Source organism: Lissotriton helveticus, chromosome 2_1, assembly GCF_964261635.1.
Source record: "Lissotriton helveticus chromosome 2_1, aLisHel1.1, whole genome shotgun sequence".
Taxonomy (NCBI): Eukaryota; Metazoa; Chordata; class Amphibia; order Caudata; family Salamandridae; genus Lissotriton; species Lissotriton helveticus.
The window spans coordinates 1,249,264,019-1,249,290,717 of NC_136059.1; positions in this window are offsets into that span (position 1 = coordinate 1,249,264,019).

Here is a 26,699-nt window from a genome sequence, read left to right on the forward strand (position 1 = left end):
CAAACAGGCAGAGGTACACAGGATGTTTAAGTAAGAAAAGGCCCACTTTATGAAGTGGCATTTTTAGGCACACCATTTTAAAACTACCTTCACTAAAAGGTGTGTTATTAAATTCCGAGTTTAGAGAGCATCAACTCCATTTCTCTATCTTGTCCCAGTGGAAAATTATACTTGTTAAGAGATTACAAGGCAGCTCCCATGTTAACCTATGGAATAGACAGCCTTTCAATAGTGAAAAACAAAATGCACAGTATTTCACTATCAGGACATGTAAAACACACTACCACATGTCCTTCCTTTCACATACACTGCACTCTGCCCATGAGGATACCCTGGGCTTCCCTTAGGGGTAACTTAAATGTAAGAAAAGGGCTGGTTTGGGCCTGGCAAGTGTGGACACTTGCCAGGTCGACATGGCAGGTAAAGTGAAGTGGCAGTCTGAGACACCTTTTTTGAAAGACTACTTGTGTGGATGGCACAACCAGTGCTGCAGGCCGACTAGTAGCATTTGATTTACATGCCCTGGGCACCCAAGTGCACATTACTAGGGACTTAGTAGTAAATCAAATATGAAAATCAGAGAAAAGCAATCATAACACAATTTACAGTAGTAGCACTTGCACTTTAGCACTGAACAGCAGAAACTAAGTAAAAAACAGGAGGTCGAAAAGCAGAAAGTCTGTACATAAGCCAACCAAACATGCCAAGTCCAGCATGAGGGTTTCCATCTAGGTTGTGCAGTTGATGGTATCTTTGAATGTGATGGCGACTCCACCTCTGGGATTGAGCTGATGGTCTTGCCTAATCATCTTGTAGCCGGCAGAGATGGCTCGTAGCGAGGCCCAGTTCGGAAGTTGGGTTTAACCATGTTTCATTGAGAAGGAGCAGGTCCAAAGCTTGGTCGTTCAGTAGGTTGCATATCTCTGTGCCGTGTTTAATGAGTGTACTTGTACGTGTGTTGAGTACCATGCATGCAAGTGTGGCGTGTTGTTTCAATGGTGTTTAGTCTGTGTGAGCATGAGTAGGTGGCTGGTTTGTGTGAGTGTGAGTGAGTTTGGTGCTGGGTGCTGTTGTTGCGGGTTAAGAGCATGAAGGAGTGCAGCAGGGTATTGGTGGGTATGGGGAGAACCAGGGTTCCTGGCCTTGGGCCTGATCTATGTGCAGACAGGCTTGCATTTGGGCATCTGCTATGTGTCCATGCTGCAGTCACCATTAAATAGGTCCTGGGAGGAGGGAAACCAATTATGTCACTTCCTGTGCAGATTGATGATGGGAAATCCACTGATGTCTCTTTCTGCACAAAACGATGATGAGAAATCCAGTGATGTAACTTCTTGTGTAGTTGGGCAATGGCCTGCATATTCTCCTTTGTACTTGCCATCAAGTAATCACCCAGTGGCTCAGCTATGCCTATACAGCCATGTGATACCCTGTTCAGAGGGCCATGTGCATGAAGGCACTACTGGGTTTCAACCATGGGAGTTGATGTAATTTGCCTCTGATGTCCTGGGCCCATCCTACCTTGGTTTTGCAAATAGGGCCTAGTACGATTTCCGTACTTTACTCTCAAGGTAGCAAGGTGAGCAGTCAAAGGCTTCTTTGGGAGTCCAAGTGGGGGTGCTTGAGCTTGGAGTTTAACAATCAATCAACAAACCAATAAGATGAATGTCCAACCTAATGGGCATCTTTTCAATAAGGAAAGTACTATATTTACACAATGATGCTCAACACTGCACACTACTAGTAACAAAAGCAAGTCAGTATCTCTCAGTGCTACTTTGGCTGGTAATGCACCCACTCAGCCCCTTCACTGCCCTCACTGTTCACAGCCTCTATCCTGATTCTGGGTGGTCTCCCTTACAATCTCTAATAACAGGAGTAGCTTTATTTAGCACATGTTCAATCACCCCGAATCAGTATGTACACTCAGTCTTAATCTCATAACCTTTTACAGGTGAATCAATCCTCACAGGGGATCACTGACATAATATCGACGGACAGAATATCGACTAGCAAAAATATCGATGACAAAATATCGACAGACAGAATATCGAGTTTGTATCTACAAACAGGTAAGTACAAAAATATCGAGTACAAAATATCGTTTACAAAAATATAGTTTATAAAAATATCGACTTTATTAAAAACAGTGTTAAATTAAATTAATAGTAAAAATTCATTACTAAAATATACTTAAAAATACTTAAATTAACTTATAATAATTAAATAATTAATGAAAGTTATAAAAAAACTTTTTTACAATCATATTTGTTAAAACATATATATATAGTAACATAATATAATTAAATAATATCCAATATTATTACCGTACAATAGCAGAAGTGTAAAAAATACTATTCCCACTCCAGAGAGTGCAACAGTAGGGAAAGCGTTGGATAGCGTAGGGGTAAAAATTACTATTCCCACTCCAGTGAGTGCAACAGTAGGGAAAGCGTTGGATAGCGTAGGGGTAAAAATTACTATTCCAACTCCAAATAGTGCAACAGTAGGGAAAGCGTTGGATAGCGTAGGGGTTAAAATTACTATTCCCACTCCAAAGAGTGCAACAGTAGGGAAAGCGTTGGATAGCGTAGGGGTAAAAATTACTATTCCCACTCCAGTGAGTGCAACAGTAGGGAAAGTGTTGGATAGCGTAGGGGTAAAAATTACTATTCCCACTCCAGTGGGTGCAACAGTAGGGAAAGTGTTGGATAGCGTAGGGGTAAAAATTACTATTCCAACTCCAAAGAGTGCAACAGTAGGGAAAGTGTTGGATAGCATAGGGGTAAAAATTACTATTCCCACTCCAGTGGGTGCAACAGTGAGGAAAGCGTTGGATAGCGTAGGGGTAAAAATTACTATTCCCACTCCAGTGAGTGCAACAGTAGGGAAAGCGTTGGATAGCGTAGAGGTAAAAATTACTATTCCCACTCCAGTGGGTGCAACAGTAGGGAAAGCGTTGGATAGCGTAGGGGTAAAAATTACTATTCCCACTCCAAATAGTGCAACAGTAGGGAAAGCGTTGGATAGCGTAGGGGTTAAAATTACTATTCCCACTCCAAAGAGTGCAACAGTAGGGAAAGCGTTGGATAGCGTAGGGGTAAAAATTACTATTCCCACTCCAGTGAGTGCAACAGTAGGGAAAGTGTTGGATAGCGTAGGGGTAAAAATTACTATTCCCACTCCAGTGGGTGCAACAGTAGGGAAAGCATTGGATAGCGTAGGGGTAAAAATGACTATTCCAACTCCAAAGAGTGCAACAGTAGGGAAAGCGTTGGATAGCGTAGGGGTAAAAATTACTATTCCCACTCCAGTGGGTGCAACAGTGAGGAAAGCGTTGGATAGCGTAGGGGTAAAAATTACTATTTCCATTCCAGTGAGTGCAACAGTAGGGAAAGCGTTGGATAGCGTAGAGGTAAAAATTACTATTCCCACTCCAGTGGGTGCAACAGTGGGGAAAGCGTTGGATAGCGTAAGGGTAAAAATTACTATTCCCACTCCAGTGAGTGCAACAGTAGGGAAAACGTTGGATAGCGTAGAGGTAAAAATTACTATTCCCACTCCAGAGAGTGCAACAGTAGGGAAATTAAATACTTCATATATTATTTCAATAAATATAAATTAATATCTATAAAAAATTAATTAAAAGTAATTACCAATTTAATATAATATAATAATTAATCAATTAAAATTACAATTTAACATTGATTATTACAATTATTTACCTATTAATACAAAATAATTACAAAATAACAATTAATAATTTAACATTAAAACATTAATTAACAATTAATTCAAATTAAATACAATTAAATAAATTGATTTATTTAAATAATTATAAATAAATTACTTCCCACCCTATTCCCCTATAAACCCACAACCCACTACAGAAAATAAATTAGTAAAATTAACATAATTAGCAATTAATCAATTATTTAAAATTAATTGGCAATTAAAATGTAATTAAGTAACAAATATAAATTAATTAACAATTACTTAAAAATGAATACCAATAAATAAATTTACATATTTAATTAATTATAATTAAATTACTTCCCACCCTATTCCCCTATACACCCACAACCCGCTACAGAAAATAAATTCGTAAAATTAACATAATTAACAATTAATCAATTAATTAAAATTAATTGCCAATTAAATTTTAATTAATTACCAAATATATGTTAATTAACAATTAATTAAAAATGAATACCAATAAATAAATTTACATATTTAATTAATTATAATTAAATTACTTCCCACCCTATTCCCCTATAAACCCACAATCCGCACAGAATTAAATTACGCAAAAATTAAAAAAACAAAATTCATTAATTAAAATAAATTATAACATGAATACACACTTTTCACACATATAACAATCTAAAAAACTCTATAAAAAAATTTGATATTATTAAAAATTCGATAATTTTAATAACCTATATTATATACTTCGATATTTTAATTGTCTATATTTTTAACATTCGATATTACATTACTTACCTTAAAAACGATATTTTTGATGTCTATATTCTGTCCAATCGATATTTTGTCCATTCTATATTTTAAACTCGATATTATGTCCATTCGATATTTTGTAGTCGATATTTTGACTGTTTACCCCTCACAAGGTGCCACTCAGGCCAACTGCTGATCTGGGGCACACCCCTCACTCTGAGGAGCAGCAGCGCACCAACAGCAGTTCCGGAGTACCTCTCGCCTTGGGTGCTGGTCTACATCTGGTGACGCACCCAAGCTGATTCTTCGACATGGGCGCAGGAAGCATTAGTACAGAAACGGTGCAGTTCTGCCTGGGCACCCACTGTGTGGTGGGTGTCATCCATGAAACCTCTGCAGTTTCCAGTTGAGTCCCACACCAGGAGCAAACTGGCCCACAGATGAAGCAACTGACAGGGCCTTATGACACTTGGAAGTTGCCCCCCGTCACAGGCTGGTCCCAGCTTCAGCAGCTGCACCCCAAATGGGCAAGTCACATCTTCAGCAGTAGCAACCCCGCGCAGGACTTACAACAGCTTCAAAAGTTGCAGCACTTTATGGGCCAGTCAGAACTTGGCCAGTTGCAGCACTCCATGTGCTGAATGAGTTTAGGGTAGATGCAATCCTCAAACAGGCTGATTGGCAAAATGCAATCATAGCCCTTACTAGGCCTTGTCAATCACCAGTCATAGAGTTACATTTCCTGCCTGAAACCATCGAAGAGTCTGGAAGAGGGAGCATTCTAATGCTCAGATCCTCCCAGGTCATTCCCCTGTATCCATTCTGCCCCAGAGCCACTGGAGATGCACTGCATCTCAATCCTTAATGGAAGTCTCTCCTGCAGTTATAAACATTCTTCTAGGCACTTTAGGACAAGTACATTGGGGCATATTATCAAGAAACGGCGTTAACATTATCGCCGCTTTAGCGGCCCAAAACTGCAGCTAAAGCTGCGATAATGGGCTTGATAATACGTCCTTGTGAATTCCCATAGAAGCCCATGTTCTGGTGTGAACATGGGCTTCTATGGGAATTCTCTACGGCGCATTATCAAGCCCAGTATTACTGCTTTAGCGGCAGTTTACTGCCTCTAAAGCTGTGATAATGTTAACGCCGTGCTTGATAATATGCCCCATAGTTTCTCAGACTTCATGTGATGTCCGCTCATCTCTGGAAAACTGACTCCCAAGCAGATACCAATCCTGAATGCACAGCAGCCCTCTGAGTACTCTGTACTCTGACTCAGGACTTAGAATTGTAACAACAAAGATGGGCAGTAGGTCCCACTTTTATACACAATTGGCAGACAGAAGATTCAGCTTCACTGTCTGAAACTGTAGAAACAGTATCGACTTTCAAGTGTCCTTCCAGCAGACTGTTCTCAGGATTCAGCCTTTCTGCAGGGTAATGGTCCTCACAGCAGGATCATCCCCAGGCAGGCTTCAACTAGAGCTTCATCCACCTCTCACAATACAGTCTCAAATCGAAACTCTCACCCTTACCGTCCACATAATAGGAGTGATGGAAAGACTAATCAGTAGCTCATTGCTAACTCAAGGCCTCACTTCAGCATATGAATATCCTCCCTCCAGGAAAGTGAGCAATGTACTTCCACTGTTTGGGAGTACGGTTCTCACCGCCATCTTGTACAAGGCCAAGCCAGGCGTATGCAAGATGGATCCGACTGGCCTCCATTATTGTGGTTCACCTACATCCCATGCTTATACCACGCAGGCTACACACATCAACACACTTAACACACACTTGGGATGTAAACACAAAGGGTATGGTAAGCACAGTAAAGAAGAACTTCGCGAGTAGGCCTGTAGGCCTCAACTTCAGAAAGTTAGGCAAAAATTCTAGTTATACTATTTATTCTCAGAACATCATATGCTATGGCTATTCCATACCCATGACTTCCACCAGATTACAGGTTGCTTGGTTTCACCCCTTCAGATCACAGCAAAAGTTCAGGACCTATCCGCAAACAAGGACAGGTCGAGGCCTCTTTGCACATGCTAGAATAGCATGATGTTCAGTATAAAAATCAAAAGTCAGGATACAAGTTACATGCATTTGGGGGCAGGGGACCAAGCCTAGTTAGCAGGGGATAATCCTTAATCCATAATGAGGATGGAACTGTATTTGTTGCAATTGAGGGACTGCTTGGAGCAGCTGTTGGGGGTGAAGTTAGGATGGGAGCAGAAAAAGTGCATAATAAGGATTTTTCTGAGTGGTAGGTCTAGGACAAGATGTAAGGACAGAAACAAGGTTAGTTACACTGCTGTACGGGCAGATCAGCTCATGTGGGAGAAAAGTTATAGAGTTATTTTCAGGTTAACAGAAAAAGGTTGGGTTGGTGGGTATATTTGTTGAAATGAGGGAGGGTTCAGTGTTTATGGATGTGAGGCAGCTTGACACTCAGTTAAAATGATGTATTAGGCAGGCTTCTACTGGTAGATTGTGTCTGCGCTTTGCACAAATAAATTCAAAGAGCCGATACACATGATCAGGCCATGTGAGTCCCAAAGGACGGGGCCCTAGAAAAAATACAAAAAAACTTTGCAGGTCAATGTTCAAAGTCAGAACCATAAAGGTTTATTCAAAATTATTCTTAGTTCATGTCTATTCATGGAAATTCCTCCAATAGAAATCAATAGTTTCTGAGGTCAATGTCTCTTTCTTCTGGTTCGCTCTTTGTCAAATATGCCCATCAGTCGCTGTGTACTTTGTTTGGCACTCTTACTCTTTTCGATATTCTGATCTCAGGCCTTTGCAGAATCTCTGTCATTCACATCTGTTACTGTTTCAGCTATGTATTTCTTCATTTTTATTCAAACCGTCATGTTTTTGCAATGCTCTTTTTCTCACACACTTTCAGACCAATCAACTTCTATTAAACTTCCTCCTTCAACCAGATTTTATTCTCTTGCCTCTTTTCACCTTCTTACACAACTTGCAGTTGGAACACCTTGAGTTGCTCTTGGAGTTTTCAGAGTTCAAATTTCTAAAGTGTGATTTTCTTGGTGTTCTTTTTGTTGTTGTTCTTGTTCTTCTTGAACTCTTTGTTCTCTCCTCTCTGGATGTACGTAGTGAACTTGAGTGTAAGTCTGGGACTTAGTGGTTTGTTTCACCACTTCTTCATCTGCAGTCTTCACTCTCTTTGTGTGAGATGTGTATATACAGTGCGGCAAACCTCTTCATTTCACAGCAGTATTTGTCACCAAGACCACTTGGTAAGATCCTTTCCATTGAGGTTCCAAGCAAGTCTTAAAAACATGATTCTTCACAACAACCCAATCACCAGTCTGTAGGTCATGGCAGGGTTCTTCGTGTGCTGATGGTAAAGCCAAATTCACCTAGTGAGAGATAAGGCGTACCTAATCAGCCCAATTCTTACCGTAATCCAGAACAATATCATCAGTAATATTCACAAGTGCAGTAAAGGAACACCAAGAATACTCATATTTATTTTATTTTTTTATTTATAAAGTTTTATAAGCTTGTCCCTTTAGGACTTCATGTGGAGTCAAGCCTTTAGTCTTGTTAGGTACACCTGTCATACTCAAGGAATTAGGGGAAGGGCATCTGGCCCTTTCAGTGTTGTTGATGCACATACTTTGGCCAACTCCGCTTTCAGGGTTCAAATGGCCCTCCCAACAAAGCCTACTACTGATGATATTCACAATGAAATTTCATCTCCACTTTCAGTGTGATGCAAAAACTTGCATTACTTCATTTTTAAAATGAGTTCCCCAATCTGACTCTAAAGAAGTTAGTAAACAAAATCAAGGAATCAACCCCCTCACTAGAAGCTTGGCTACAGTGAGAGCATCACATATTCTGGTTGGGTATGCCTCGACCCACCTGCTAAACAAGCAAACAACCACTAGGATAAACTTTAAACCATTGGACAGGTGCACTTCAACAAAATGTATTTGTAATCTTGTGAAGGGACCTTCTGATTTCCATACATAACTCATGGATACATTTGTCTTCCTACTTGTGTTCACGTGTTCACAGGTGACACATTTCAGATATAGTGACTCTGCAATTTTCCCAAAATGTTGATTAAAGCAATATTTCTTAAAGATTACTAACATACCATCACATCACACATGTGTAGGCCCATGAATGTATCTTGCCTTCTGCAACAACATGGAATCAGGTAGTGTGAATCTATTACCATTTGATATCTAAATTGTATGATACTCATTTGAACATTCTGCTTTTTTCCATCTTTTCGTTTCATCCTCTGGCACTACATGTTGCAGTTTCCTCAACTCCTCAAGCGATTGAGCTGACATTGACAAGAAACTTCAAAAAATTTCCAATTCACATACCTGACTTTTCATTTATTCCAAATGTACCAGACACAAGATCATGATACTCCGCAACCTCATCTGCAAAATGATTGCCCACTGAAAGCATGTTTTCTATATTCTTTTGTGTCACCCACTTAACAACAGCAATCTTCTTTGGGCATTGTAGGGCCTCTAATAAAAACAGGACTCATGGCCCATTTATACTAGGGGTGCCAGCAGATGTCAAGAAACCCCTTTGTGATCACAACAGATCAAATTCATGGACCAATCAAACAATGTATTGGCTATCTGTATGGATTGTAACATCAATTCATTGGCTATGCATCATGATCTTGTAAATGTGATCAATTACACCACATGTGCTGAAGTTAATTTGCACAAGTATGATGCTTCCACAGCATATAGTATTATATGAACTGAATCTGCTACTTGAAGGGCTCCTTAATGGTTATCCAGACAATAACTACCCACCAATAAAATAAAATCAGCCAGTTCAAGTGGTACATCATGAATATCTGGTCAATGCAATCACATTCACTTTAATGTATTTCATCTTCAACCGCCTTAATAGGCAATATTAGAAGTTTTGCAGGATTCAGTGTATTGCAGTTTTTAATTGAAAAGTTCTTTGTCAAAAGAATAATCTACTCATACTAACTTAGGCAACTGTTTGTAAGATACTGAGTACATGTACAATTCAGCAATAACTCAACTGAATGTGGAACCAGCACAATAAGTGTGTGTTCCATCATATAACGGCAAAGGTATATCGTATAACAGAAAAATATGCAATGGGCTGCTTTGCCCAGCCATCCTGCTGCATGAGCACTGAATGTTTGCACCATTTTTTTCATGGCAAAATAAAAATCTTTCTCATAATTTGGTATTCCTAGAACAGGGGTGCTATACAAACTGTAACTCAACTCCAAGAGGGCTTGCATACATTCATTCTCCATTGGTACAGGGCCCCTCACATCACTGTGAGTTACCCTCTGTAAAGGCGTTGCAGCCAGGCAAATGTTTTGATTTCACTAACAATGGGAGCCAACGATCCCTAGAAACATCCTCAATTCTATGTTGTTGTGGGTTCATTTTGAGAATATTTGAAAGAAAGATAAATGTGCAGTTCCTCAAGAGAAGGAAAGTGAAGAGGTATCTTATGGAATGCCCTCACACACCCCGAAGGATGTCATGCTTCATCATTGGGCTGTGCTCCTCGTCAGACCGGCGCTGCAATGCCCAATGGGGTCCCACGAAAGGGCTCTTTGCCAGACATCTTTTAAGAGACAGCCGTTAGGTGCGTGAGGGTAAGTGAAATAGGTAGTGAGTGTGAGTGGTGGAGTAAAATAGGTTTTAGTACTGCCCTGGAGGGAATTCATTTTATTTGTGGGGTGTACTAACCTAATTAAAAGAAGCTTGCGCCCTGGCTGGATTATCAATGATCCTACAGGGTCTGATATGTGTATGGGGTCGACATGTTTCTGGCCTTCTGCCCCTAGCGATCGAAACATACTAAAATATCCCTGTTAGCCCATGCGAGCCCCACCGTATCAATATACGCTAACAGAAGAAGGAACATAGTAACATAGAAATACAACAACGAAGGCCCTGAGGATAGCACGCGGAGAGACCGATGCTAAGGAGCTGCCACTTTTAAACAAGCAAGCTCTGCGCTCAGCTCTCACGCAAATAAACTTTTTGATCTCACAATTGCTGATCCGTGGGAACCAAACCCTCATGTGTGGTCCCCTAATTCAGCGGTGATTTGGGTGGTCACACCTCAATTCAACAGTACAAGCCTCACCATTTTGTGCCTGAACAGATTAACTTCAAAATGGAAAGCTTTATAGGTTAATTAAAGAAAGGACCACTCACCTCACACCACCAAATGGACAAAGACACAGGACTAATAGACACAGCACACTACCAAACAGAAACAAAGGACCAAACTTTATCTGCCCCCACAGAAACGTACAGATGACTATACCCAGGTAGTTTTGATGCATGGAAGAGTGATAGGACGAATCCCCAGATCTACTCCACCACTAGATAAGCAAGCAGCCATCTTTGAACGATTGATACATTAAGCAATAACTCCAGAGCATGCCCATTGATCTCATCCTCAGACACCCTATCCCTCAAATTCATTGATATTATTTCTTATAAATAATAGCAACCGCTATGATTTATGACTAAAGGATCCCAGGTCATTACCTAGAATGAGACATAGGAAGCCAAGTTAATCGCTCCACTATAAATACCAAGGACAATCTACCACTAGGGCACCCACTTAGGGTAATGGTAAGAGGACTTATCTCAAGGAGTCATCATCTGTAACAAACAGGGAGGCCTACTACTTCTCATACTCTCCAAATATATCTCCTCCCATACTACCTATTTTACTATCTGACCTCTCACCCCCCTCCCTAAAAAACCAAACCCACACTATGGAGCCCATGGGCCTCCACACCTATTCCATCAAATACCCCCCTAGCCTCTCAAAAAGGCGGCCAAAGGCTCCAAACATAGTCTACTAAAATCACACCCAGAAACCCCAATCTCTGACCCTATTTCTCAAATAACACAAGACACATAACGAATGACATTATCCTCTACACCAAAAGGAGAGCACAATGGCGGAAAGCCTTTCTCGCCCTATTCTCAATTGCATCCACTAAGAAAACTGCACACGTTCTTTCATTGTCTATCATTCCCTCCCCATTCTACAAAGCGACTGCTACAATTACAATTTATCATAATCGGATCATCCTCATGCAGGCATCAGACCACAACCTGAATATACTGGTCTACATCTTCCCGGTCATCAAAGCGAAGGTTGCCGGACCCTATCCCACCTCCCCAACAAACCACTCTTCTAACCCTCTGAATATACTGGTCTACATCTTCCCGGTCATCAAAGCGAAGGTTGCCGGACCCTATCCCACCTCCCCAACAAACCACTCTTCTAACCCTCTGACTGACTCCCTACCTGACTCCCCATTGGCTCCATCTAGACATTCTCCCTCTGTATCCCATAGTACAAATACACCCACCCCAGGCCTAACTGACACCCCATTAAATGACATGCATCTCCATAATCCCTACTCCTCCCCCACCACCACCACCATTTCTACTATCCCCACTTCACCTCACACTCACATCACTTCGCCCCCAGCCTTCCCACATGCCCCCTCGCCTTCCACGACCACTCCCCATCTCCACAACCACACCTTCACCCCCCCTTTAGATAGCTCACCCCTCCCCATCTCCCTCACCATTCCCATTAACCCTGTTCCAGATTCTGCTCCAATCTCTCCTTACACAGGTACTCCCGATCAGTCCGCAGTCCCAACTTCTCCCTCTCCCTGCACTACGAATCTCACTGTCCCTCCTCCTACAGCTCACACCAATACCTCCTCACGTCCCCTCTTTACTCCCCCCTTTCCAGTGACTTCCACTCTGAAACAATGCCACACAACAAATCATATCCTCCTAGAGCACACATCAATACCCCTTCATGTCCCCTCTCCACCCCTCCCTTCCCCACGGACTACCACACTGAAACAACACCATTCTTCAAACCAGCTCAAGTCATGCCCGGGGAAACCACACAAGCAATAACCCCTCCTCACTTCACCACAGTCTAGGCTATCAATATGATAACTCCTACATCTGACCCCAGACTCAATGAAATACTACTATCCTTACAACAAATAAAAGAGGACATCCAAACTCTTCATGACCTGATCCGGCAGCAACCCAAGCCACAAGCGAAACCCATTCAGCAGCCACGCACTAACCCCTCACCTCAGTTGCTCCCCAGATGAAAAACAGTACCTTAGCCCAATGCCTCATCCCGATTGATCAGGGAAGAGAAAACCCTATCACCGAATGATCTCACTTCCCTATTTCATTCCTAAGAACTCCCTTCCCTACCCTCTAAACCTGCGCACACGGATGACACACAGAAACTGTCCTTAATCCAACTCATCCATTCCAATGCCTCCAGAATTACAAGACACACCCTCAGAGGTATTGTTGAAAATAACCTCAAAAGAGTACCCATCTCCCATGACCAGAACACCACCCGACCAAGGCCCAGATAAAATATATCCTACTAAACTGTAGATCAGCAGCACGTCATGCCGCTGATATAGCTGACCTCATTATAACCAATGAACCCGGGTTTCTCTGCTGCTGCCTGCATTCCTTGTTTGTACCTTGGCCGGTTCTGGGCTCCACACTGCGACGCTGCATCTTCTTGCTGGGACGCGCTTACAGGATCCACACAGCCTCTGCCTCCACACCATCAGCGAGCGCCCATACTCGGGAGTGCACCTCATTTGAACCAACTGCCGCGAGTGAGGGGGAGGAGTGGCCACCATGCGTAAAGCTCTGCTTCTCCACCCGTGTCGCGGGGCGGTGCCCGGACAAAGCCCGGACCAAGGGCGGGCCCGTATGCGCCAGGAGGAGGCAGGGCTGGGCCACCCCTCTTTGCTGTGTAAGACTCTTTGAGCCCTGGACTCTGGCCAACTTTAAAGTTATTTTATGTTTTTTTTGTTATATTTTTTTCTGACATATTTGCCTGGCAAGAAGGTGGTGTTATATACTGAGGCCCTGGACAGGACCACTAAACGTAAGGCCACAGGCCCGAGGGTTGAGGGGGGGTAGTGGGAACATTGGATGCATTTTTATTAAGGGCGGAGTAATGTAATGTAAATTGATACTTGTATAGCGCACTACTCACCCGCAAGGGTCTCAAGGCGCTTGTACGAATACTGCTGTGCAACCCATCCTGGCTTTCCCTGTGAGGTGTCCACTCCTGGGCACCCCCAAGGTGGAGGCCAGGCAACCTTAGCGTTGTGGGGGCCGTTGTGGAGATTAAGCAAGCTATTGCCCAGAGTTGCAGAGTGGGACTCCATGATTGGAATAGGCACCGAGGTGAGAATTATCAGGTCCGTGGAATTTTTGAGCCCAAGACCCGCCGAGGCGGGGAATTGAACCCTGGTCCCGGGCTAGACCTCTGCATCAGGGTCTGCCGCTCTAACCATTGAGCCACACTTCTCTCCACGAGAGTCAGTATTAACGCACGAAATACAGACTACTGAAAAAAGGCTCTCTCTGGGCACTTACGCATGGCAAAAAAGATAATCTTTGGGGGCTATAACTCTGGCCAAATCTCCCCCGGGTGCCGCACAAGCCACGGACCACCTAAGTCTGGATGCACTAGCTGCTAGCCCAGCTGGGGGACCTGTTGAAGGCTTAACTTTTAATTCAGAGGCTCTAGAGGCAGACCATCTAGGCATTTCGGAACTGACCACAAGTACAAGGCTGAGCCTACCTAGGGATTCGCTGGCTGTTCCTTCTGAGGAGAGAATAGACCTTCTCACATCCCCTGTTTCAACCCAAGTTCATACTTCAATTACGACTTTTGTAGCCCAAGGTGACCCCGCCACTAGACCCAAAAGAGTTCTTAGGGAAAGGGAAAGTGGGGCATGCTCTTCCAAATCCAGGCTGGGAGGAAATGGTGAGGGAGGGAACGGTGAACCGCCTGCAAAACGCACAAGGGGAAGTGTGGCAATGAGGAACAAGGCTAAAGCTAAGCTTAAACACCAAGCTCTAGGGATAAGTGAGAATCACTCCCCGAAACCTATTGCTGGCATGCCTCTTATTCTAAACCCCTACCTCCACAGCATGATGGACGACGGAGGTGATCCTGACCACTGGAAACGCTTGGGGCCTCATTCATGAGAAATGACGCATCGCTGCATGAAAGCAGCGATGCGTCACTTCTCAGTGCACACTCCTTGTGTCATGATTGATGCGTCATATTATAAATATGACGCATCATGTCGCAAGGAGTTACAGATACGTCAGTATTTCTGACGTATCTGTAGGTGCAAAAGTGACGCATTGCTGGAGTGTGTCACAAAAGTGACGCAACTCCAGCAATGTGTAGGCAAGTCCCATGTTGTTAGTGCCTGCGTCAGTCTTACGCCTGCCATGAAGCAGGCGTAAGATTTTGACGCATTAGTGGCCAAGAAATGGCGCAGTGTAGTAGTAGTAGATTAGCTTTATTCGATTTTCATAGTATAAAAAATCATAAAACCAAACAACACATATATATATACATCTTTACATTCATATAATAATAAATAACATTTAAGTTAAAAAGGTATTAAATCATGTTATGGTGAATCTATCGCATATAAAATATTAGCTAATCATTGAATTACGTTTCCTTAAAACTTTTTTTAAAAGCCTGTCATAACCATAGTACATGTGACATTTCCCAACTGCTGCAAACTAAGGTACGCTGGCCTACATTGCCGCCAGCCTCCCTGTCTCAGGTATTGTTTGATCCATCTACTGCGTTCCTTTTCGTACAGTTTGCAGAACAACACCACGTGGAAGGTGGTTTGAGATGACGTATTATCACATGGACATAGGGCTAAAGTTCAACTCCAGTCGTTTTTAGTTGGGAACGTGACTAGCCGATGAAATAGGTTAAACCTAAATCTAGTCAGGATAAAACGATCAAACCCCAGGGTACTAAGAATTAAGTATGGTTGTATTGAGTAACAGGTCAGTGACAATTGATGTTCAGTAACCATTTTCTTGGTAATCTCCCCTGAGCACCTTAGCAGGCCAAAGTGATTCATGCATAACTTTTTTAATGCTTTTTTTGGTACCTCCCGGATCAAGTCCGGGTTACTAAACCACTCTGGCCTTTGGAGGTCAGTTAATGTTTTCCTGACATACTCAAGCCAGTTAATACGCTTTGCCTTATCCAGACCCATAATATCTCTAATGATACCGTGGTTTAAACCAAGGACTTCTGAAGCCCATACTCTCCGCCAAAGCAGAATAGGTTGCATTTTAATCAGATCTGTTATGTGATCCATACCTAATTCAGCGTGACCGTTATATACGGAGGTGCCCTTAGGGAGAGCTAACAGGTATCTAAAAAAGTTATTTTCTGCAATTTGCAAAGATGATATGTCCTGATACCCCCAGATCCCTGCCCCATACAATGCAATGCATCTACATTTGGCCACATAAATATTAAGGATGATTTTGGGGGGTCTTTTGCCTAATTTAGTGGAAAAATTCATCAACGCCGCTATGGATCGTTTAAAAGATAGGGTCCTATTCTTAACCTCAGGTCCCCAGGTGCCTGATCCATCAATTAATACCCCCAGGTATGGAAAGGTTTTGGTGTGTTCGATTTGGAGACCTGCCACTTTAAGGTGTTTACGGCTGGCACGACCTTTACACAGCACATCACAAACGATTTCTTAGCGTTGATTCTAAGGCCCCTAACTTCCATAAATTCTGCATACTTCAATAGGGCCCTTTGAGCACCCACCTTCGTTCTGGCCATCAGTACCGCATCATCCGCATAAAGAAGGGAAACAATCTGCTTATTACCATACCTCGGAGAGTCAATTTTACTGGCCCCCAGTTCGGCCTCCAAATTATTCGTGTATAATGTGAAAAGAAATGGGACCAGCAAGCAGCCTTGTCTTACCCCCTTCTCTATGCGGAAGGACCCCGTACACTCCCCCCTCAGCCCGTGTCTTACTTTAGCTGTTGCCCCTGAATAGAGCTGCCAAAGAAAGAGCACAATATCGGGCTCAACATCCATCTCCTCAAGTATTTGCCACAACTTTGCATACTCTACGCAGTCAAAAGCGGCTGAGAGATCGACGAAAATTGTGTAAAGACATCCCTCTTTAGCCCGGGTATATTTCCCTTGTATCATTACGAAGTTCAAGACCTGCTCCACAGTATCCATCCCTTCCCGGAACCTGTACTGTACAGGGCTTAAAATGCCATGTTCCTCAGCCCACGTTTGCATTTTATTTAAGACCACTCTCCCTGCAGGGAGTCTAGTAAAGATATGGGTCTGTAATTACATGGGCACTCCCTGTCCCCCTTTTTATATATGGGAATTATAACTGATTCGGACCATGTCTTAATGAAGCCATTAGCACAACAGGCTACTAAAACCCGTGTGCAAAGTGGGGCCCAAAGATCAACATTCATTTTGTAAATATCATTAGGGATCCCATCTGGTCCCGGGGCTTTATTACTTTGACTGGAATTTATTGCTAATTGTACTTCTTCGAGGGAAAACTCCATGGCAATCGGGAGATGGTCACGCTCTGTTAGAAAATACCCTTTTGCGTCAACCTCATTCGTGGTAACCCCTTGTGTATTACTGTAGACATAGGAGAAAAAATCTATCCATGTTTTTTCATCTATGGCTATTTCCATCCTAGCTGCCTCCTTGTTATTAAAAAAGGGTGAGTTAACTGCCTGCCAAAATGATTTGGAGTCTCTACACTGCGAGGCCTTCAACAGATTCTGCCATGCTTGATCTTTAATTTCTTTCTTCCGCTGGCGCCTTGCTAAGTTATATGCCTTCCTACGTTCCCTTACTGCGCCGTGGTCCCTTGGTTTATTACTTAAGGCTACCTTAAGGGCAATGTACGCCTTAGTACAATCAGAATCAAACCAGCCCCTACTTTTATTAGTTTTACTGTTACGTGCCCTAGTTAACATACCCTGGATAGTAGTAGTATTGAGGCCTCCAGAGTTTCATCGTTAGAGGAGTTCTCATCTAGGCATACCATAATGTATGATAAGGCCTTTGCTACAATTTCCTTAGATTTTTTCACTGGGTCCACAATACTCCATTTTAGTGCCAATCCGTTTTGGCGTGCAATTGCAATGTCTTGCGTCCATACCATGGACTCAATAATGGAAGCACTGTTATACTCAAGGGTGCTCATGGACACGCTAAGGGGAAGATGGTCGCTCAACCCAATTGTAGGAATCTCAAAGTTTTCCACCCGGTTGGAAAATCTGTTGGGTACAATGATAAAGTCAATAACAGAATGAAGCCCCCTAGCTAAGAAGGTAGAGGTAAAATCGACCTTGGGGGAACACAACATGTTGGCAAAGCCAAGGTCAAAATTGGCCATGATACTGTTTATTATTTCCCCTCTCTCAGTATGCGTAAAATGACTCCTTCCCACAGTTTCCCCCCTACCATATTCCTGGAACCCACATGTTTCGAGATCACATACATTTATATTAAAGTCGCCTGCCCAGATCAATATTGCGTCTTTCCTTTTCAAATGGTTTATGCCACTTAGTTCCACCTGCAGCTTGTTTAAAACTTTTACAAAATCAGAGTTCTTAATATTATTGTAGAAATTAACCATTACTAGCTCGACACAGGGGTTTAAAGTAATAGTAACAAATTGGTAGTAATGAGAGCTATTTCTACTGGAGATCTTAATAACGTTCAGCAGGTTAGAAACGTATATACATAACCCTCCTTTGTGCCTACCGTGCAGAGAGCGAACTGCAGGGATATGAAAAGTCTTGAATCCATCTAGGTGTTTTTCGTTTAGTAGCCAGGTTTCCTGGACGCATAGGATGTCAATATTCTGGACGAACTCCCCCCAGACAGTGTCATGCACTTTACTCACTAACCCACATACATTCCAGGAGACAACCCTTACTTGGCCCCCCTGTTGAATAGGGCAGTTTCGTTTTGGGCGTATTTGGTCGTTTTTTAATTTGCACTGCATTGCATCTGGCGCAGGACTCCTCCTTTCGGTGTTATTCTTAGCCTTACCCTCTGTGATATCGGGGCTCGCCAATACAATATCATTGTCATCTCCTTGAGTGGCCATGGTCCTAAATGTTTTATCCCCGGCTATATTTACTTTAGTGGTGAAGATTTTCTGCCCGCCTTCATTCAGTGCCATTAAGACTTCCCTTGGAAGATTATTACACTGCGTTACTGGTAATTTTTACATTGGCTTGCCCTCTCGGTAGATATGAGCTGTGTCTGCGGCTTCCCAATCTGGGGACCGTGTTTATATGTATATTTATTAGTTTTACCACCACCCAGTCAGTCACAGTCATTAAGACCGGAGACTACTGCAAACCTATTTGTTCCTTCAAAGACTGGAATTGGACCCGCACTCCCCCGATTTACTTGGTGTGATGGCCTCATCTTGGGATATCCCCATCCTTGCCATACTTGAGGTTGTGGTGTCCTCTTGTACCCCCAGCCATTCCCTCTAGAGGGTCTTGGTCTATTCAGATCTCTGTAAAAGTACTCTAATGGCAAAATCTCGATACCTTGTGACCGTGTCCCTCCGTTAAACATGACCTTCCTCAATATCCTCCCTACTGGTTCTGGAGTATTAAAATTAATTACAATGCAGTCCCCTGTTTTGTTTTTACATGTCCTACCCAACCATGCCACCCTTCGGGCCATTATGATGTTTTGCCATATCTTGTTTCCCTCAGATGTATTAGATGCTATCCAGTGGGCCACCTTATTTTTTAACCGGCTGTAATTCTCACTAGTTCCCTTATTCAGTTCTGGGACATTTCCCAGTACTAGTACCAATGGTGATGACTCAGGTGGTAGGTTGATTATGGGCAAAGGAAGCCGATTTTCCATGTAATCTGGCCCAACGCCAGCCCCCTTTTTCTCACTTAGTGCCGGCAGTAGTGTATTCTGAGTACTTATTTCTGGGATATTATTTTCGGCAGGTTTCTGTGTTTGGCCACAATTCATTACCCTTGTACTCTTAGCATGTTGCTTCCGGTAATAAGCTACAGACTTGGGCACTGGGCATGTAGCTGGCGTTGCGTTATTTACTGTGGATTTGCCATGCTGTGCCAATGTGTCCCTATTAATCTCTGAGGGTACTAAGTTGGCCAGCTTACGTGTATTATCTAGGGTTGTTTTGCTTAAGGCGTCCAGTTTTTCATTAATAAACCTTAGTCTTTCAATCAAGGGAAGTGTGAAAGATCTCAGTAGGTCGGTCATTTTACAAAAGGTCATTTCTAACTCGTTACTTGATCTTTGAGCACTGATTTGGGGCTGGTGTCCCTGAGCGTCGGATGCTGACAAGCCTATTACTTGTTTGATGGGTGTGACGGTGGCCCTAGTTGCGGGCCTGATAATCAGCGTTCCTGATAATTTTGAGATTTTCGGTTTCCTACCCACATGACCTCCCCCGCCCCTCTTTCTTTTGCCCACTTGTGTAGGGCACATAAGTGTTACTGTTTGTAAGTCAGCAGCCTGTACGCTTTTCCTGGCCACGATAGGGTGGAAGTCCTCCGAAGATATACTGGTACGTGAAGATATGCTCGAAGACGATATATCACCGCCCCATTCTAATGAAGTTGTGGATAAAGTAGCAAAGGTCCAAGAATTCCAAGGCTTTGACAACGCTTAAATAAGCTATGTTTGTTGGTGGATGGAGACACACTCGAAGCTCTGGACCTCTTGGGCTTCATATAGAAAGACAAGTTTAGGGGTTAATGAGTGTGTACTCCATAGACGATCTCAAAAGCTTTTCCAAGATTAATATCATCAAGATTCATCTGAAAACTTTGTCATTTGCAGAATGTCCCAAAATGCTTAAAAGTGCTATCACAAGCCATTTGTCTCAGAGCCTTGCAGTTTCTGTCATAGGCAGAGTGCCACATCCGCTTCCTCACTGAACACCATACTACCCCACTGATAGAAATTCACACTACCTTCAATTACAATCCAATTTGATCTGCTATAAACAGCTGGATGCGACTCATTTCAAATTACGCACTAGGCAAGAGCAAAATGCTCCCTAAAGGAAATAGTAACAACACCCTGGAAAAAGCAAACATTCATAGGGAATGAAAGATTAAATAATGAAATATAAGCAGGAACAACATGGTGAACTTAACGCTTTTACACTCACTATTCAGAAATCAGTGAGTGCTTATGCCAGAAAACTACATGGCCCATAAAAGACCCATTTCAATGTCCAATGCTTATATGCTTACAAAACGAAACAGTATTGTTTAAAAAGACTACATTTGTGAACCAAAAGCCGCCATTGACATTTTGTTTTCCAATATACACATCAACCAGGTATTGCTGTACCTCCAGGTTTGATGCACTTCCCCACCGGGGAAAAACAGCGCTTCACTGGCAAACTCGATAAAGTGACACTAATGTTTTTGGGGTTTGAATAAAACCGATCCGGCCACTTTAAGAACACTCCGTCCTGAAACCAATTAGCACAGAGAATAGTCCTCAATCGACTTTAATGATATGCTTTGGAAAGAGAGAAGTTTGACTTTTCAGTCCAGAAGGAAATATTTCTTCTACCTGGGCTCTTTAATGCACAAAGGTCAAATAAACAGGTATTGTCGCCATCTTCCAAGAGTTTATGTTCATATAGTCGTTTGTTTATGAAAAACTTTCGCCAGATATCGTCCCCACTAAAGAGTCATTGTTTCTCCTCCCCACAGGCGGTGTCATGAGTGTATTCGTCGTGGCTCGCTGAGGACAATACCACCTTCCTTCATGGCGTTGCGGAAGCGCTGGACCGACTCAGACTGTAACTCCCAAGTAATGGCCTGGTAGGCTATGTAACTCTGGGGTCTCCAACCTTTTCTGTAGTGAGAGCTAATTCTGCTCAAGGAAAGTCCTGCTGAGCTACTAGCTTTTTTTATCACTGTCAAATGCTGATGATATGTATTAACATTACACTATAACCACCCTAAGCACAATTATCAGTAGTAACCTCCCAAAAATTCCAGGTGAAGTTATCAGCAGAATGCTAGGAAAATGTTTGTCAATATTAAATGCTTGCAATCAAGTAAAATTAAAATCATCACATGCTGTGTGCCACAGAGGGTATTACCACAGCAGTAAGGATCCCCAACTCAAATTGAATTCTCATTCAGCTAACAACTTTAAATGTGTTTTAGAATTGCAATATTTTGTCGTCATTAGCATATTCGTTTTTGAAAATACACATATTTTTCTATCAAAATCCCTTTCCACTTTGAGCAATCAAACTAAATTTTCCAGAAGAAAAACCTTCTCTGAAAAGGCATAATTTTTTCCTTTAAAAATCGAATCAGTTTTCATTGTTAGAAAATACAGTCCCTAAACATCAGCTTTTTGTTTTCATTGAGTACCGCCATGTAAAAATGCCTCTCATGGACAAATTATGCTTCAAATACCCAGGTATTGGAATCATAGGCCATGCTTCCTCACCATAACACTAAGAATGCCTCTGTTATGTGAATAATGCCAACCATTAAACCAGGGATACCACTGTGCCACAGCTGGATGCCCAAAATACATCAGTTATGGCCATTGTTATGGGAGAAGCGGTTTCCACTCTGTCAGGAATGGCTAAAAGCAGGCCAGTCATGCTCTTAATATGTCAGTGATGGCAGGGGGCGTGGCTTGGCTGCAGAGTGGAATGGCTGCCTAGTCTCGCAGCTCCGCCGGCCGAGCCCAAAATCCGCTAATTATCCGGTTAACACACGCCGCTTTTCGGACCTGCTTTGGGGTCAGAGCTAGGGAGCACCCTCCGCTCTGGTCTGATATGTGAATCGGCACCGTAGCGCTTGGTGGGCCGGAGCTGTACAGGAGGTCTGCCCGCGGCATGGAGAGGCCTGAGTGAAGGAGCGCGGCCAGGGACTTGAGTGGTGGACACATCCGGGACGGTGAAGGCTGAGCCCTGGAGGAGACGAGAGCCGCGCTCAGCTGGGTGGGGACCCTGAACTCGGAGGACGGCGATCACACGGCAGAGCTGGATGACACCCGAGGAGGCTTCAGTGACCGGCCCGGAGGAGCTGGCAGAGGCTGGTGATGAGACTTTCTGAGCGCCAATAGTAAGCTGTGAGGGGGAGACTGCTGCCCGAAGGTGATCGCTGTGGACGCCAATGGCAAGGCTGCCTGAGAGTAGAGCGGGACAAATGGCTGTCTGAGGGCTAGCTAGCGTCTGGGTACAGCTCACAACCTACAGTTGCGGGCGGCTTCTGAAGTCTACAACTGGGATGGATATTCGCCGGTAGCGGACAGCATTGATAGCCGCCATTTTGTTTCACTGGGGTCATGCTGCCATGATATGTTTTTGTGAACTAACAGCCACGGTTTGACGAACGGTGATTGCAGAACACGTGAGAGATCCTAACTGGCAGGCCTCTCATATGCCTGAGGGGGAAAGAAGCGTCGACCAAAGTGGCGAAGTTTGTGGCATATTATCCCTGTGGCTACTGGCGGCACGAGTGCATCTGACACGGAGGCTGCGCTGTGGCAGCCAGGGTCCTGCGTTCTCCGGTAGGAACCTCTAGTGTGCGGGACTCCTTCAGTCTAGACCTGCGCTGCGGATGGGAACTGCGTTGCGAGTCTATAGGCTACTTGTTGGGAGTACAAGCGCGACGCATGGAGCAGTATACACATTGAGCCCTATGATGCAACGGGACGTCCTGCGGCGGCCATTTTAAATTGGTGTAGGGCTACAGACCTGAGACGGCGGGCCACCGCACATCTCCGACGCTGTGGAGAGGAGTCTGAGCCGGTAGGATCATTGACTTATGTGCATATAAGATCCCTGGGTTTTATCACCTAATATCAACCCCCTGGGCTCCAGACGGTCTCAAGGCCAGCTGCATATATATGGTAGAGTCATTCTTGTGGGACCAGAAGGCAGTGTAGCGACGTTGCCCTGTGAAGTACATTGAGGCCACAGACAAAATGCGCTGATCTATTTTCAGTGTTGCTACCGAAGTGCGAGTTTATAGTTCGGAAGTCTGTGGGCCGAGATGGGTAAGCCTGAGACGCGCCACCCCAAAATAACGTTTGATAAGAAGACGAATAAACAGCCTGAAACTGATACAACGGATCGGGAGGCTGCGGATGACGGCGCAAGCCAGCTGCCGGCGGCAGATATTAGATCGATGTTTCAGGAGTTGAAGACTAGCCTGCAGGGCATTGACTCCAAGATGGATAGCTTGGCGGCACGTATGGACAGCATCACACGGCAGATGGATAAGCAGGATTGCAGAGTCAGTGTGTTAGAAACACGGGTCACCAAGACGGAAGAAGGGCAAACTGATATTGAGAAGAAAGTGAAAGGTATGGATAAAGTTCTGGCTCTGATCCAGCAGAAAAATGAGGATTTGGAAGCGAGATCGCGACGTAATAACGTACGCATTACAGGTGTGGCTGAATCGACGGACATCCCCAATATGGAACAATACATTGAGACTATCATTAAGGACCTTTTCGGCGATGGATTGTCTGCTATGTTTTTGATTGAAAGAGCCCACAGATCCCTGGGTCCCAGGCCCAAGCCGGGTGCTCCGCCCAGACCAAGCTTGGCCAGAGTGCTAAACTATCGGGACCAAGACGCGATCCTACGCCTTGCGAGGGAAAAAGACAAAATACAATACCGCGGGAATGACAAAGCGCTGTATCCGGATTTCACCCTGCAGGTACAGGCTGCCCGAGGGAATTTATACCGGCTAAAAAGATTTTTCAGCGAACTGGAACTATATATGCTCTGATTTACCCGGCTAAATTGCGAGTACAGGGCCCTGGAAGGCCTACCTTTTTTGTGGATGCAAAGGCGGCACTGAAATACGCCAAGCAATTGGTGAAGGAACAGAGACAGCAGAGGTCGCCGGAGGAACAGGAGTCGACTGACAGGCTAAGTGATATTGAATGACTTGTATAAAATTCTGTGGTATGGTGGAATGACTGTAAATCGGTGGCGAGATAACTGATACCACGTCCGCTCCTGTACGGATGGGTTGTCTAGTTTGTGTCCACATGCCGGGGGTTCCTGTGTATTTCAGAACTTTGCTGTCACATAGTGTTCGGTAGCTCTCCCCGAGAGCGGGCAGGTCCTGGAGAGGATGGTGTGGCATAGGCAGCTCGGCCACCCTGTCACAAGTACGGGGAAGTATGGCGGCCATTCTGCGTACCCCCTGGGATGATTCCCATTGTTTGGACACTGTTTTTGTGGGGTGAATGGTTGTGGGGGACGGAGGGAGGGATTAACCGACCTGATTGGGGGGTTGGTGTGGGGGTTGTGAATGTGCAGTTGAGAGTTGCAGGGAGTCTGTTGGGATGGGGGGGACATGCACGACCAGTTTGGGTGGTTGGAGCGAGGGGGGGGATTTATGAATTTCGCCTATTGTTGTAGCCTGCTGCACCTGCCAGTTGTTTTGCTTCAATATCCTGGCCTGTCTGTATTGCCATGTATTGTCTCCCGAAGCCGTGTATATATGTGTCTCATGGACGAGTCTGTTCTGGTTCGTTTATGCCTGCCAAATTGGATTGGGACGGCGAGGACTATTGTAATTATGTGTAGCCTGGGATGGGGGTCCATGTGAAGGTCGTTACTTGCTTATCCTGGAATATTAGGGGTCTGAACAATCGAAGGAAGGCAAGATTAATCCACTCATATTTGTTGCGGCATGAGGTGGATATTTGCTTTTTGCAGGAAACGCACTTGGCCTCTGCTAATACTAATATGCTTAAACATCATCGCTGGGGTGAAATAATAGAAGCCCCGTTTTCTAACTATGCCAGAGGAGTTGCCATTCTTATACGCAGAGGTCTACAGTGGAAAACGCACACTTCAATTATAGATAAGGAGGGCAGATACATTTTATTGTTGGGTATGCTGTGTGATGCCCCTGTGTTGATTGTAAATGTGTACGGTCCGAATGTGGACAGCCCGGGGTTTTTTCAGAATGTGTGGCAAAAAATTCAACCCTATGGACAGGCGGTGATTTTATGGGGGGGGCGATTTCAATGTTGTGTTGTCATCTACAGCCGACAGGCAGGGAATGGCTAGTGAACATCACCCTAAAGCAGCAGCGTGCCTGAGAGAGTTAATGGTTGAAGAGAGCCTGGTAGATACTTGGAGGGCTTTGCATTTGGAAGATAGGGAGGGCACCTGTATGTCTGAGCACAGAAATGCTTGGTCCAGGATTGATTACTGGTTGTTGTCCAGGGATATACACGGGTGACTGCGTCGGATCACCTGCCGAGGACGTTTTCTGATCATGCGCCTGTGCGTGTGCAGTTAGCTATTCCGCCACAATATGTGCAACCCTTTAGCTGGAGATTTCCCTCAAGAGCGCTGTTGGACCAAGTTTTCAGGGAAGAACTGAGGGGGATATTGTCTGAGTATTTCGAGTTGAATGATGGAACCGTGGACTCGCCGGGCGTCCTGTGGGAGGCGTTCAAGGTGGTAACGCGCGGCAGTTGTATGGCGCTCAAGATGGGGGTGCTGAGAGCAATAAGGAATACATTGAGCAGCCTTGAGAGAGACATTGCTAGCTTGGAGCAGGAGAACAGGGGAAGCCCTTCCCCTTCCACCCAGGCTGAAATCAGGGCCAAATTGACAGCATTCCAGGAAGAAGCGGAGAGGGAAACGGCGTACCTCAACAAATATGCGCAGGCTAGGAGGTATGGAGAGGGCGACAGGGCAGGGAAAACGTTAGCATCACTACCGCGGGGGACAGAGTACATTACGGAATTACAGGGAAGGGAGGGTGTGATGGTGCGTGAGCCTCAGTCCATCCTTCACACAATGACGGAATATTACAGATCGTTGTACACGACACGCGCAGACCCTAGTGAGGCAGATATTGTAGATTATCTGGACACCATTGCATTAGCTTGGTTTAATGATGGCGCGAGCGAATACATGGCTTTGCCTATCACGGTGGAGGATGTGAGGGTTGTGATCACTAGTATGCCGGCAGATAAAGCCCCGGGTCTGGATGGGCTGACGGCTGCATTCTACAAAGAATATATAGACATAATAGCTCCTAGATTGCATCGGGTGTACATGGAGGTCATGGATACAGGCACGATGCCGCCTACACTAAGGGAGGCCATGATCATAACTATCCTAAAAACAGATAAGGATCCCTCGAACCCAGAATCGTATCGCCCCCTCTCTGTAATCAATCTAGACGTGAAAATATATGCTAAACTATTGGGGGAAAGATTGAAGCCCATGCTCCCGCAGA